This window comes from Schistocerca serialis, chromosome 4, assembly GCF_023864345.2.
Source record: "Schistocerca serialis cubense isolate TAMUIC-IGC-003099 chromosome 4, iqSchSeri2.2, whole genome shotgun sequence".
Taxonomy (NCBI): domain Eukaryota; kingdom Metazoa; phylum Arthropoda; class Insecta; order Orthoptera; family Acrididae; genus Schistocerca; species Schistocerca serialis.
In genome coordinates this window covers 778,707,066-778,723,217 of record NC_064641.1, presented here as the reverse complement: position 1 = coordinate 778,723,217, position 16,152 = coordinate 778,707,066, and the positions used below count along the sequence as shown (strand labels likewise).

Below are 16,152 nucleotides of genomic sequence, written 5' to 3'. Positions count from 1 at the left end.
TCTGACATTTACAATTTTTAAACGGCCACGGCCCTAGTTAGGAATTCACTCACAGCCAGTCCGTACATTTATCACATTTTCTGTGCATACAGTAGCGAAGACAATGCCTGAGAAGACACCCTCTTCGCTTCCGTTATTGTAATTATTTTCATTATACACAGTGTACAAAAATCTAGCACCTTAGGCATACGAAACTATTCGGAAAGAAAGGTTGTCAGCGAGCACTCAGCCTGACAGACAGTGACTGATTGTGAAAGACTGCCGTAAATCAGCAGTGAGGAAGGCTGTGATCGGAAAACGCATGATGCGAAAGCTGTTGGTCGGAAGTGCCATGATGCCTGCGACACCTGCAAATTGGTCGGAAACACTACAGTCGGGAAGTTCACATAGCCAAATTAGGCCTACGTCGAAAATTCTTGTCCACAGTGATGTCACATCTTCATCCCTCCAGGTGAGAAAATGGTGCAAATGGCTCTGAGCACTATGGGACTCAACTGCTGTGGTCATCAGTCCCCTAGAACTTGGAACTACTTAAACCTGACTAACCTAAGGACATCACACACATCCATGCCCGAGGCAGGATTCGAACCTGCGACCGTAGCAGTCGCACTGTTCCGGACTGCGCCTAGAACCGCGAGACCACCGCGGCCGGCTCCAGGTGAGAGTTGCCACTGTTAGTTTCGTTGGGGGTATACTTTGATTCTCTCGTAAACAGCATTTATAGAATTAATTCGTCATAACAATTTTCTATTAATTATACAGAGTGGGACAAAAGTCACTACCCATAGTAACCCACTGAAAACGTTACCTTAATTTTCCTTGTGATAATTATAGATACAAACGCCAAAGTGCAGTGCATTGAAATCAGACATCTTTGACATTGGTCATCGCTGATTCTAACCTGTTGCGCAGATCTGTTCTAATGAAAAAAAGAAAAAAAAATTTTTTTCTTTAAAAGTTTCGATTTAATAAGAAATGAGTGGAATAATAATTTCAACTCAGTCAATAAACACAACTGTACATACTGTTATACAGAAAACCATATAATTGTTTTCGAGAGGAAGTTAAGTCAATCTGGTGTTACCGTTTCGTGTGGTATCTCATGTCATGGAGTAATTGGACCTTGGGTGTTTGATAGAACAGTAACCGGAGAAAACTACTCGGAAATGTTAACAACCAGTGCCATTCAGGTACTGCAAATAACCTACGACATCAACTCATTTCACTTTCAACATGATGCAGCCCCACCGCATTACGCAACAGCTCTGTGAAACTACGTTGGTGAGGTATTTGGTTATTGGACAGCTAGGAGCAATAAAAATGCCGCTCAGATTTCCTGACGTTACACCAATGGGTTTCTTCTTCTGGGGCTATACTAAAGTGTATATTACAAAACCACAAACAAGTGCGGACTTGAAAGAAGCTATTTACAACGCATTTGCAGACATTGATCCTAATAAATGACTGAGTACGCAAGTATTTGTAAACGTCCCAGGTCGTCTGACAAAATGTACCAACAGAGATCGACAACAATTCGAGAAATAATCTTGTAGCTTCCGTTCAGTTATTTCATAATTCCAATTGTTTGTTTTTTATTCAGTTAGGTTACGGTGGGTACCGACTTTTAACCCACCCTGTATTTCTACTACGTCCTTGAACGTGATACATAAGTAGATGGTGATGGCAATACACACGCAGTTGGGCTGCAGTCTATAGCTCAAAAATAAATAAATAAACAGTAATGGATTATTTTCAAATTAAATTAAAGAGCGTACGTGTTACAAATCTAAAGAGCACCACACATCCCCAATAATTCAGGGCAATGACAAGAGCTTTTGTAAACGATAAATTACCCTCGCATATTGTTCATTACCGCAACAGCGATTGAAAAACATACATAACATGATAACTTAGTTGTTTCTTTGTCTCAGAACTCGCAATTACGCCAGTTGCAGAAACTGCTGTATACGCCCCAGAAAGTATTGACTCCAGTTTACATTCTTGCACACAGTTGCAGGCAAAAATTTATAACCGTCTTACCTATTTCCCCTATTTACCATATTTATGATTTATAGCGTATCACTTGCGGAATATCATGTAATACGAGGGTTGTCCAGAAAGTAAGTTCCGATCGGTCGCGAAATGGAAACCACAGTGAAAATCAGAAACGTTTTATTTGCAACAGTTAGGTACACTTTCCACATACTTCTCTACATAGTCGCCGCTCCAACTTCTAGTTTTGTCGTAGTGTTGCATCAACTTTCCAATATCCTCGTCATAGAAAAGAGCCGCCTGTACTTTAGGCCAGTTATCTGCACTGGTCTGCAGCTCGTTGTCTGTGGAAATATTTTGTCTTCATAGCCAGCGGTTCTTGTGAGATGAGACTCAGGGGGAGCCAGTTACGGACTGTATTGTGAGTGATCAAACACTTCTCATCGGAAATGCTGCAGGAGCGTCTTCATTGTCCCTGCAGTGTGTGGCCGAGAATTGTCCTGAAGAAGGAACTGCTCGACAGTTGTTGTATGTGGGCTGCATGACACAGGCGAAATCTTAAACCAAGGCCCTCATATTTGGTGGGAGATACTATTCCCTACACATCTTTACGTGTTCACTGTTCACTCAAAACTGGAAAGAGTGTCGCGACACGATCGACGGGCATACTGGAGACACTGCCCAACACATCTGTGAAAAGCTTTACCGGATTTTCCCAGTGGTTTCCATTTCGCAACCGATCGGTACTTACTTTCTGGACAACCCTCGTAATTCCATTTAAAGTGATATCGATCCGTACTTTACATTTTATTGCTTATCTGCAAAGAGTATTGGTTCTTGTTACATATTAAATAGAGAACAAGTATGGAGCACTGTATCCAAACGCTGAAGCTCGTCCTATCATTCTTGTCATAGACGTAGATACACGTTGTGCTTTAGTGCAAAGAAATGTTCAGTTAACGCGAAAGTGGTGGATCTCTCTATACGAATATTATTTTTATGAGCAACGGAATAAGGCGTTTCTTCTACGATGCCCCTAACAATTCGCAAATCAGGAAGTGAGTGTTTGAAGAAGAAGGTGCATCTGCAGCAGCTCGAAAATCTCATTGGGAATGGGATTGTTTCCTTCGCTGTAATGGATTGTAACGTATGATGACAAAGAAAAATAAGGTGATTGGGAAGAAGTGTGCGGTACATTGTCATTCTAAAGTTCCATGGTCTATGAAAAGCGGACCGTCCAAGGCGTATACTCAGTGGGTCATCCCGTCATTACAGTGCTGCAGTTCATCTGTTTAAAATGAGTACTAAAGATTTAACTAATCGGTTTCAAAACTCTTGTGCATTTAAATTGCCCCAGTCATATCAAGGTAATTTTTGTGTGTTTCCACAAGTAACAACTCGAATCAAAGATTTTTTTTCGGAGAACAACGCCTACAGACTTGGAAAGATAAGTGTGACCAGTGTTTTGAAGACACTTCAGGAAAGAAGGGCCTGATCAAGAGATGTTAGACGTCTACTGAAAATTATTTTGGAAAGGAGAAATGCACAGGCGCTGTGTCAAAACTTTCCTAGATCCCTTCGCATTTCTGTTCCAAGAACTATTGCTGTCTACCAATACCGTTCAATCTCCGAAATACGATCACTTTTGAAGGATAAGGAGTAAGAAGCAGGATACTGTAACTCCCTGCATTTCATTAAACCAACTATGGTAAGCATACAGTCATAAATTTCGTATGTACGGAAGTCCCGATATACGCACACACAAGTCACACTTCGCGCTATGGGTTATTAAAAAATGTGGAATACTAGTATGTATTTGCTTGAATGAGTGTCGAAATAGTGAACTGAGAAGGAAACCCAAAGAAAATGACGCCAAATAGATATTTGAAAAAATAGCTAACCGAGGCACCTGCGTACTGCTAGAACTGTCTCAGGACTTCGATAAATTTCAGAAACTGAATATGATTTAAACCGTAGAAAACAGGACTTGCTTCATAATAAGATTATTTGGATTGTCAAGATTTTCGCAGTCAAATACAAACTCTTCTCTCCGACTTCTTTAGTGGTACAGTAAACTCCACACTGTGGACTGTAGAGCCTAGATGTAGCCAGATTCAAAAAGACAATGAAAATGCTGAACTTGGGCAATTAATGTATTGCTACCACGGAGGCGATTAAACCAAATATGACAGTTACAGAGTAAACACTCTCTATTTGCTCCAGTATCTTACAGAAACTAGCGATTCCGGGATTGTGGTTATTTGTGTATAAATTATCTATTTATTTATAGTATATGTACTAAAAGTTAAAATAGTATCATACATCAAATATGCTAACATAATAAGAGGAAGATATGAAAATAAAACCTACTTCGAAGTAAAGTGGCCGAGCGGTTCTAGGCGCTACAGTCTGGAAACGCGTGACCGCTACGGTCGCAGGTTCGAATCCTGCCGCGGGCATGGATGTGTGTGATGCCCTTAGGTTATTTAGGTTTAAGTAGTTCCAAGTTCTAGGGGACTGATGACCACAGCAGTTAAGTCCCATAGTGCTCAGAGCCATTTGAACCATTTTGAAGTAAAGTGAGCAGATATTTTTTTACGCTTCTAAGGCGAGATTTCCGAACAATCAGTGGTTACATTAAGAATGTAGGTACGGCGATAAAAGGTAAATTCGGTTAACGTTACGTTTATTATTAAGTGTATAAAAGTTCAACTGAAATTTTATTGAAGCGCGATGAAAAACAAAACAAAAATGGATGAGACAGTTCGCTAATGAAATTAACATCCGTACTCAGAAATCGTCGGTACCAATACTTCAAGTGAGACTTAGGGATTTGGACAGTCTGCAGTTGCTAACGGAGTGGGGAGAGTCGTCAGTTATGCAAAGTCACTCTACGACGACTGCTCTAGCACCAGCCAGATTCTTGTCCAAAACAAGCTCTTTTACTCTCCCTCCAGAGTGCATGGATGACAGCACACAAGATACAATGCGTCCTCACTTTCCTTTGTGTAACATTGGACAGATGTTAACTGAGCATTGTGATGCTTTCATCTTCACCTACAGTCTGTCATTGCTGAAAAATGAAAGAAGACTGGAGATTGCTACGACGATAGGACAAGCGGGTTAAGTAGTTGTTGCACTGGTGTTCCAGTACTTTTATTCACGCTATTTCGCAGTTCGCCCAGAAGTTAATATTGACTGCGTAGTCGTAAAATAGCAGCGTGCTTTCCTGCTTCAGGCTTAGAAAGATTTTGCTTTGTCTGTGTTAACATGTAATTTGGCAGCAGAGTATTGAAGCATCATTTTTATGTGCACTCTCGTTGAAGATTCATCAGCTGCTCTCGGGTAACATAATTTACTTGAATTTCTACTTATTAAAATAGTCAATTGTTACAACTGGTTTCCAGTGTCTTTTAGTTACATTTTGCGTTATTACATTTGTGTTAATAGTAATTGCATCTTTCATTGATGTAACTGTGGAGTGCTTTATTACGTTACGGTCAATATTTCCATTACTGAATTTCACTATCTAATGTGTAAATGGTGGTATATGTAAGCGTTGCACTAACATGGCGTAAGAGTGTCTCCCTCTCTCTCCCACTCGCCCCTTTCCCTCTCTCCTTCCTTCCCTCCCTCCCTCCCACCTCCCTTGTAGTGTACTAGACGATGCAAGGATCCATTTATTAAGGATGTTGCACAAAGAATTGTAACTGTTATCATTGATTTTTGCAGACCCCAACGGCAGTTCGCGAACGTTGTGCGGCGGGTCTGCTTGCTTACTGACCATTCGCACAGCAGGTGTGTGTGCACGTCAAGTGATTTGTTGCTGAAGAATTTGTCTTCGGTGTTATTGCGCAGACGTTCCAGTTGGGCCGGACGAGGCGGCGCTTGACACGTAAGTTGTAAGACCGCGAATTTTTATTTAGCTAGTAACAGAATAGCACAGTTTAACGAAATGTCATTTACGTTTTAGTTAAATAAGTTTTCTAATAAGAAGAGAGACGATAGGAAACAGACAAGGCTCCATATTCTCTCCATATTGATAGATAAAGGAGAAATCACGTAAAGAGATAAAAATTAGAAGTGAAAAAAACTTTCTGCCAGATATCGGCAAGGGCATTTAATTAATGTTGATAATTATGTGTGATGACCTGGCTAAGCAGAAGCTAAGGGTCAGTATAAACAAAACGAAAATGATGTTAGGTAAATTGCACTGGCAAGTTAAAGAACACATTAAGATATTTAATACAGCTCTAAGGTAATTAAACGTATCTGCTGCATGTGTGGTACAGCAGCTGGTGACAACGGAAGTCTAATTAAGAAATGAAGTAAGATTCGGATTTAACGTCACGCCGATTTGGTCATTAGAGACTGAGCACGAGATGGGGTTGGGGGAAGATTGGGAGGAAATGGAATGTGTCCTTTTTCAAAGGACCCATTCGTTGCATTTAGGAAAATCTAAATTTGAATGGCTGGTCCGGGATTGAAACCGCGTCTTCCCGAAAGCGATTGCAGAGTCATAGCCGTAATATAGAAGTGTAAGTAACCTGGCGGTCAGGCCGAGGACCACGCTATGTTGATCGGCCAAGGCGTCATTCTCTACCATATGGCGTCATTTGGATGCGGTATGGACGCCAGGGGGTCAGCACACCTTTCTCCCACCCGTTCTTAGCGTTCCAGATGTTGGAGCCCCTTACTTCTCATTCAGTAGCTCCTTAGTTGGCCACACGAGGCTGAGTGCACCTCGTTTCAGTCCTGTAGAGACACGCTTACCGCACAGCTTTGGAGGCGTATCTTGCCATGATAGTCGGGAAAAAATTATGTCAGTACGTTTATTTAGTGTGTTATAAACTAGTTTTGTAAACGGTGGACGAAGATTAAATTAAAAGCGGAGAAATATGATATCGAAATAAGTCAAATACATCCTACATGGGGCGGCCCGTTGTGACTGAGCGGTTCTAGGCGCTTCAGTCTGGAAACGCGCGACCGCTACGGTCGCAGGTTCGAATCCTGCCTCGGGCATGGATGTGTGTGATGTCCTTAGGTTAGTTAAGTTTAACTAGTTCTAAGTTCTATGGGACTGATGACCTCAGATGTTAAGTCCCATAGTGCTCAGAGCCATTTGAGCCATCCTACACGGAAACAATTACGCTGAGCGTGCACTAAAAGAAAAAACGAAAATGGACATCTAAGATCGCCCAGAAAAGAAAAACTAAATATTTAGACTTCGACGTCAGCATAAGGTTTTCATGAAAACATCCATATTGCAAAGTGAAATCTGTGGAATGGAAGCAACTGTGACAATGGAGTGATATAAAGAGAGACAGCAAGTGCATTTCGTAATGTTAAGAAGGCAGTAGGTTTTATTGTGAATGATATTTGATTTTCTTTGATAACCATGGTTAGATACTATATTTTAAAAAGGTTCTAATCTCAACTGCAGATTGTCTATTTCTGCCAAGTAAAACGTGTGGAAGCTGGTATCGCACTTGGATCGTAAGTGATACCGGCTAAGCACTCCATGTCTGACCTAGAACTGTTATCGCGTGCGTGAATTGGAGCCGAATTGGCGTCGTTGATTGTGAATTATCAGCAGACAGCTCTCCAGAACTCTATTTAATTGCTTTCGCTGCTGCGATGCTACAGATTATGAAACTATTGGGATGGTTAATTCGGCAGGATATTTAATCAATATCTTGCATAATTATGTATTCCTTTTCATGTAGGCTTAAATGTGATATCCTAATGTTTTGTGCACATCCAGCAACACCTCTCTGCAATATTTTTAGTTGTTTAGATTTTCGTGTGATACTGTGCAATAATAATTTGTACCAGTTTTCCGTGGATCAATCAGGACTGTTGAGCGTTATGGCAGGCTGTCTGCGGAGTTTGAAAGCAGCAAAAGAAAACCTCTGACAAGCAGAAGTTTCAGAGCCTGTCTGTGAAGGGTGCTCGGAAAATGCGACTCGTAGCCATTACATAATACACAACTCCAGACGTGGTATATAGTTTTAACATGTTACCCTAAGTTCACACATAGTGTACTTTACAAAACGCATGTTACGAAAAGAGGCGCAGCAAAGATCACGGGACTCTGCCACTGGAAGCAACTGAGAATCCAGGAACAGCTAATGCCCCTCACCTACGTGTCCCGAAATGAAGTGGAATAACTTCGGCAAGGAAAGAAGCACGAATGTATAATGCCAACGTATACGTCGATTTGAAGCGAAGCGTGTTGCAACACGCACACAATGCTTGTTAGAAGCGCGACAACTTCTCCCCCGCAACGACTGTGTGGCTTCTGGGTTATCGTGCGTAAGTGCTGCTCTACACCTCGGGACACACAGAATTTCATTTCTCTTTATGACGGAACTGATTATTTTGTGTAAGTTTTATGTTGCTAGGTTGCCGTTCTACGTTACGTCGTTCTCCCACAAGAATATCTATTTCGGAAGATGGCGTTTTTATTATTATTTCTTACAACCGCTCAAGCTGAAAATTAGAATCACTATACAATTAAAAAGTTAAAACTGTCTCGAAGAATTTCCTCTTTAGAAGGCATAAAAAAACTAAACGCAATCAGTAACTCAATAATCGCCGCAGCATTGGGCGCCCTTAAGCACTTTCGGTCTGGTGCTTTTCTTGCAGTAAGTCTGTCACCTTGTGTAACCTGTGTTCATAGAACACGACAGTTAGGGCCTTGACCCATAGCGCTGACTCAGACATGACGTCACTTCTCGTGTGTCGCCTGCGTTTCAGACTGCGCTTCGATTCCGGAGAAAGGAGACAGTTACTTGATGTCAAGTGCTATCGGTATGGAGAAAGCGCTTAGACTTGTAATCCTTTTTTGAAACTGCAGGTTTGGCTGGTTCCTTTTGTATGCATTGATTTTCTATTCTCAAGTCTCATTTTTTCTGTTAAACGAACTTAAACACCAAAATAAACGTTTTGTCGATTGACGGTATCAGCACAGGTTATCACGAAGACAGACTGTCAGCAAACACGAGATGCCTCGTTTTATGCCAGATCTTCTATGAAATAGAGATGTGGTTCTCCTCATGTTCTTAATACCCACACTGGATTCCACCCAAATATTTTAAAATGAAGATTTTCGAGTTTAGCAGAAAGGCTGGCTATCCACTCTTACATTAGTGGCAAAGTAGCGGCAACATGATCATCATACCGATGACTGTGAGGTGCGAGGAACTCCGGGGTGCTGTTACATGCTTCAGTTTCGTTCATTTCATGTTTGGTTGCCTTAAATGGCTCTGAGCACTATGCGACTTAACTCCTGAGGTCATTAGCCGCCTAGAACTTAGAACTAATTAAACCTAACTAACCTAAGGACATCACACACATCCATGCCCGAGGCAGGATTCGAACCTGTGACCGTAGCGGTCACGCGGTTCCAGACTGAAGCGCCTAGAACCGCACGGCCACAACGGCCGGCCAGCAACAGTTCAGATCTTACGAAATATGTTTCTCAATATACAATGTGGGCAGTATTTTCGAAATAACCATAGATCGGAAATTCATTGTGAAACTGCTCTGGCCATAAGGCGGCGACATCTGGCGATGTGTGCACGGAAGTGTCAGTATTTAACCTAGCTTGCCCCAGCTAGTACCTGTTATACTAAAGAGATAGTACCTGTTATACTAAAGAGAGCAGTTGTTAGTTAATTTAGCTGAAGATAATGGTTACAAATGAACAGTCAAATTCCTATCCATGGCTGGTTACGTTTGACGGAAATTTTCTGCTGACGTTTACTGAGCAAAGCTTGACTCTAAAACATCTACGCCAAAAGTACAATGTTGCCATTAATTTGTTAAGATACTGCCAGATGTACTGCAGGAACAACAGTGCAGTAAGATAGTCAACAGGTGGTACTGTAAGGTGCCACGTTATTAATTATGGAATATAAAGAACGAATTTTCGATTATTGCCAGTGTACTTAGAGCATGAAATTACTTTCATAACAGGTATAATAGATAGGTCAGTGTGAACTAAGACAGTCATGAAAAAGAAAGTAGCAATTCAATTTTAAACTCTGCTTTATGTCCCTCGAATCAGAATTTTACAAATTCTTTAAATTACTTCCAACATTGCTCCAAAAGTTGAAATCGTTGAAGAAATGAGTAGCAGACCCTGTCGAAAGTTCCTGGACGAAACCGCACTAATACACACATCAGACACGTTCGCTTACACGATAAGCTTACCTTCCTCATCGCTCACGTCGCTGATTGACCGTCGCCTTTTAGCTAAGCAGCACAACGATGCATTTCCGACCTATTTCGCTCGATTTGATGTTCCATAACCAGGTCTGAGTTTTATCATTATATATATTAGTCACTACATTGTGTAAATGTCGCCTTCATATCATTGTATCTCCCACTTTATTCACGCAGATTCGGAAAACCATGCGCGTGTTGGAATGACTTAAGGCAGTTGGTTGGTTGGTTGGTTTGGGGAAGGAGACCAGACAGCGTGGTCATCGGTCTCATCGGATTAGGGAAGGATGGGGAAGGAAGTCGGCCGTGCCCTTTCAGAGGAACCATCCCGGCATTTGCCCGGAGTGATTTAGGGAAATCACGGAAAACCTAAATCAGGATGGCCGGACGCGGGATTGAACCGTCGTCCTCCCGAATGCGAGTCCAGTGTCTAACCACTGCGCCACCTCGCTCACTTAAGGCAGTATGGGCTCTTAGGCCTCGTTATTTATCTGTGTACAGTTACTAAACGAACGGGACATTGGAGCGTAATGAAAGATTGCATTGTTCGCACGAGTTAATGTTTCTTATTCTCTCCGTTGCGCCTAAATATTTGGCAGCAGTTTAGAAGCAGTCTGTTAGACGACAGTAATCGTCTTTGTGATAATTTGTCAAGTTAACAGTGTTCAGTGCACCGCAGTGTTCTCGGGACCACTTATCTCTGTTTTGATATTGACATAGCCACTGGCTTTGTGTGATCGTTTCAGAAGAGCATGAAATATTTCACTATGTCGCTGAGCATGCGCACTTGAGAAGTTTTTGAGTCACCAGAAAATATCATGTGAGATGTTCGTTCTTTGATTTTAGCGAGGCTCAAAATCGATATTATTACATTAGCACTGTATTAGCATGACTTATGACAAAAATATATTAGGTGGCGAAATTTATCTACGGTCAACGACTGTTAGCAAGAAGCTAAGAATGGTTGCTCCGTAGTACCAGCATTCTACAAAACCTTGTTATCCTAGGTCTTACTGGGAAAAACGTTGAAATGTATGTTGGATTACGAAAACTGAATACGTATACAGTGGCCGAATTTAGAAATAAGGAATAACGTCGGCTATATTTGATTCTCGCACGTTCTTGCAAAGTTGATGCTAGTCTTTACACGGGCGTCTGTACATTGCCTGTTGTCACAGGAGGAGGAAACTGAATTATTCTTGCATGTGTACGTTTTTTCCGTCCATTTTTTGAAAACCCCTGTCGCGGACTGCATGTTTGCTGCTTAGTGCATTGTGATCATGAAACAGTCACTGCTGCCATGTCTCCGATCGCAGTCTTGCAACGTAGCCCACGTAGGGCGCGAATAAGCATCACGCCTACATTTGATAACAGATGGTACAGTAAAACTTGCTGAAAACGGAATTGCTTGGGACTAAAATAGTTTTCCAAATTGGACAAGTTTCCAGATTACACAAAACTCACTAGCTACGTAAAATTTGTCAAGTATCATGTACAGAAGTACAGTAAAAAATTTTAATGTGCGTATACTCTATTAACATACCTTCACTCCAGCACAGTAGACGTTCATTTACTGTATATTGGCCAATAGAACACTGGACTACTACACTAATTGATAAATAACACGGCATTTCTATATTTTTACTCGAACTTTAAATTCGTTTATTATTGTATGTACACACGTATGATCCCCATGTTTATTTGCTTTGCGTTTCACTTTTTTCGCCACACATCAAAGAGGGAAACTTGGTTTAATTTCTTGTTCAAAATTGTTTTTTCTAGGCAAGTTTTTGCACCATACAATAATTCCAACAAGTTGGGAGAACCTGTGTGTGCTGCAAATTGCATAACATCGTTTACGCATGCAGTGACTTCTTCGGGCCTATTAATTTTTCTAGGGACATAATTTTGCTCCTCTTCTTCTTCCTTTGTTCTTCTTCATCATCCTCTGTGTTGCGAATTTCTATAGAATCTTTTGCTGAAGTGAAAGTGGAGTGAATTGACAGAAAGTCATCACTTCGAATGTAATCATGTATACTACATGAAGTGTTTCGCGTTTTCATTGATTCAGCAGTTGCTGCTGCATTTTCTTGAACGTCGATGACCACAGAAGCATCTCGTTCTTGACCCCCAAACACCGCTTTGTTGAAGCACTTAGTGACAGTTTCGGGTTTTATTTCCTTTACTGCCAAGCCAATCCAATTTACTACATTCAGGTCAGAAACTGAGCGTCTAAAAGAAAACGCACTTTAGGCTTCTTCAAGAAGAACTTAGCGATTTCCTTTTTTCATTTTGGCACTGAAAGGCATTGAAAGAGCCCATCTTCCATAAGACCACTCCCCATCCACGCCTTTTTATTGCTTCGCCCTGTGACTGGAAGCTTACTGATGTCTATGTTTTTGAAACAACGCAGTTTTTCCTCCCTTCCAAGACTTCCCCATTTCACCTGTTTCCACACAGCAGTACATTGAGTCTTTCCATGGACATTTTTCCGCCGGCGCAATTTTCACCTCCAATTGCTAGCGATATTGAAGGCAGCATGCGATAAAACAGTCCCGTTTCATCGACATTGAACACGTCTTTCGGGTCATAATTCACAATTAATTTGGACAGTATTGTCTTCCATTCTGTTGCTACACCTTCCTGCACATCCTTAACTTCCCCACACACTTCATTCCAAACGAGGTTGTGCCTAGCTTTGAAACTGTCCAGCCATCCTGCGGATGCCTTTAACTCCGTAATTCCAAGCTCTTTAGCGACTTTCAGAGCCTCACTCTGCAACATGGCTCCAGATAAAGGTAAGTTTTGTGCCCACGCACTTACGAACCATTCCCACACTATTTCTTTAATTTCTTTATCCCCGGTCTTGTTCGCCTTTCTTATCCTTGTTTCTTAACCCTCCGGTAGGCGCGCCTACTTTTGTCACACGAGCAGGCGCTCGTTGTAAAATTTGCAACATGGTCATTTGTCAGTAAAAACAACTTTTCTTCGCCGGCCGGAATGGCCGTGCGGTTCTAGGCGCTACAGTCTGGAACCGAGCGACCGCTACGGTCGCAGGTTCGAATCCTGCCTCGGGCATGGATGTGTGTGATGTCCTTCGGTTAGTTAGGTTTAATTAGTTCTAAGTTCTAGGCGACTGATGACCTCAGAAGTTAAGTCGCATAGTGCTCAGAGCCATTTGAGCCAAACTTTTCTCAAACATTTATATTTATTGAAGGAAGCAGTTCATATTCGCTATCTTCAACATTTATAACAAAATCTTTAGCTCAGTTAGTTCTTTAAATAACAATTTAGCCAGTTTTTCTGACAAATGTTCACTTTCATAACACCTTTCAGAGACAATTTGTTTGTGAATTAATTCCGGTAATGTTCAGAAAAATGAAAGGTAGCCAATGGCCTTTACCTTGCAAACCTTGAAATGGAGTATCAGGCACACATTTTAGCTACAACGTCAACTCCACCTATTGTCATGTTGTACTCAATTATGATTTCAGGTTTGTGTGTTTCTTCATCCACTGTCGCCATGTGATGCACAGCAGACTTAAGTATGGTAGCACAGTTTTTACAAGGGAAGTATGAGACTGAAGTCGTATCCTACTGAAAACCAAACATTGCACTTCCAGTTTCTTTTGTTTTGTTTGGGAAAAATTCTGGAATAGTTTCCCGTCTGTTCGTTATTGTACCAATGCAAGTAATAGTCTTGTGCAGCAAATATTCAGAAAGGAGTTGGCTTGTGTGCCAATTGTCAGTTGTAAAGTTCCTGTTAGAGTTTTCTATAGGCACCATATGTCTTTTCACTATGTCCCCAGTAGCATTAGATACCCAACATTGTCCTTCAGTTGCATGCCGCAATAAACCTCCAGATTACTGCAATAAAATGTTTTTCCATCACATAGAGCTAACATTTTTGTCGCATATTTAGCTGGTTTGCTGGGTATGTGCTGAATTCCTCTACAGTGATCGCCGTAGGGGTAAATTCACCAGACTATAAGAACATCGACAGTTAACGGCAAAAGGATCCAATACTGTACGATTTGCAACCAACTTATCAGATTCTCTCCTGTCATACAGGAGCATACAGCTTAGAAAAAACAGAAACCTATTGTAACTCATTGCAGTCCTAAGCAGTCTCCTGCCCAGAGCATGATAGCATTTTCTTCTTCATCTTCAAAAAAATTCCGAAAACAACCATTATTTCGTCACTTTATTACCTCTTTTGTGCGATAATTAATGTGTGTCTCGCTGTTTATTTATATAGATACATGTATAGTTTATGATTTCATCAATAAAGTCAAGGTCAAATGGTTCAAATGGCTCTAAGCACTATGGGACTTAACATCTTAGGTCATCAGTCCCCTAGACTTAGAACTACTTAAACCAACTAACCTAAGGACATCACACACATCCATGCCCGAGGCAGGATTCGAAACTGTGACCTTAGCAGCAGCGCAGTTCTAGACTGTGAAGCGCCTAGAACCGCTCGTCCACCACGGCCGGCAAAGTCAAGGTCAATGACTTTCAAAAAAGTACCAACTTCATCAGTTATACCCATCACCTTTCTCTTCGGATCTGGTGGAATTTGCACAATGTTTTTTCTGTTGTTTTTTATGTATTAGCACGCTCACCTTTACACCAACGTGAAACTTTGTCTTTTCAATAAAGAAACCTCGTACGTCGGCTGTCTCATCGGGACCATCACCATCCTCACCTTCAAGTTCAGATTCACTGCCATGGTCCCATTCAATGTTTTCATCACTCAAATCTACTTTACTTTCCTCCAAGTCTGAAAAATCTGGATAGACTTTATCATCACCTTCTTCGAAAGAAATGGAAATGAATTAGTACATTCAGATGTCGGCGTAACCAAAGAAACGTTTAATGTGCATATATAAAAACTAAAAAAACAGCGAGCAAGTTAACATTTTAGTTCACTTTCCTCTGGACACTGACTGCTGGACAGAGCTTGCAACTGTCACACCAACAGGCGCGCGTTGTACTTTTTTCAACATTCGACACGTCGTTGCTTACAATTCTAAAAACAAACTGAGAAAGCTAACCAAATGAACTGAAGCCACTTTAACATTGTCGAGAAAACAAAACGATGGAATACACGGCAGCAATGGCGCAATAGCTCAAGGTTAAGGCGTCGATTAGACATAAAAACTGCTGCTGTGGTTTTTTTTTTTTTATAACAGCGCGCCGCTCGAGGGTTAAAGTCTCATAAATTTGTGTCTTACCGCATTTAAAACGCAACATAATTTCGTGTACAGAGAGTTTGTCTTTCTCACGCGCCTCGATTACATTAATCTCTTCGTTAAGTGTTAACGACACATACCGTTTGCTCGACATTATGTTATTGTACCTCCTAAAGTGCTACTAGTCACTGAATAAAACAAATTTTAAGTAAAAATTATCAATATAAGTAAAAATATAAATCAAATATAAAATATAAGTAAAAATTATCAGTATACCGTAATATTACATGCAACTGAGGAAGACAGGACTACAAAAGTTGAAGATGCTACTAGTCAACTGAAGCATGACAGAAAATAATGACCTTGCCAGGTAAAACAATTGTTTAACGGAACAATATTCACGCAAACAAACTTGTCAATACCCATCTCTTCCACTGCGCACATTGCAGCAGTGTGTTGGTAGATGCGCAACAATGCTCCTGTATGCGCTGGCGGCCGTTAATAATGAGGAAAACGAGAAAGCCGACAATCAGAGCGCTGACAAACGAACCGTTTCCTTTGATGTATTGAGCGTAACTTATTCGCTGTTGCATAGAGCGGCGCTGTTTTAGGTGCATACCAGCAGCGCCGCGGTGCGTTTGACCTCTTGGTTTTGTGCCACTTAACAGAGGTATTAAAAGTAACGTCCTTGTGGAGTCCTGAATAACTAATGAATTGTAGTACAGTAGTATTTTAT

General features: G+C 41.1%; 1 protein-coding gene across 1 annotated transcript in view; it reads left to right on the top strand.

The window, feature by feature from the left end:
- The window catches only part of LOC126473345 (A-kinase anchor protein 1, mitochondrial), a 272,499-nt gene that overhangs the window by 76,439 nt on the left and 179,908 nt on the right, over positions 1-16,152 (top strand). The window contains 1 exon segment of the mRNA XM_050100341.1: positions 5,725-5,887. The gene's annotated coding sequence lies outside the window, so the exon portion shown is untranslated.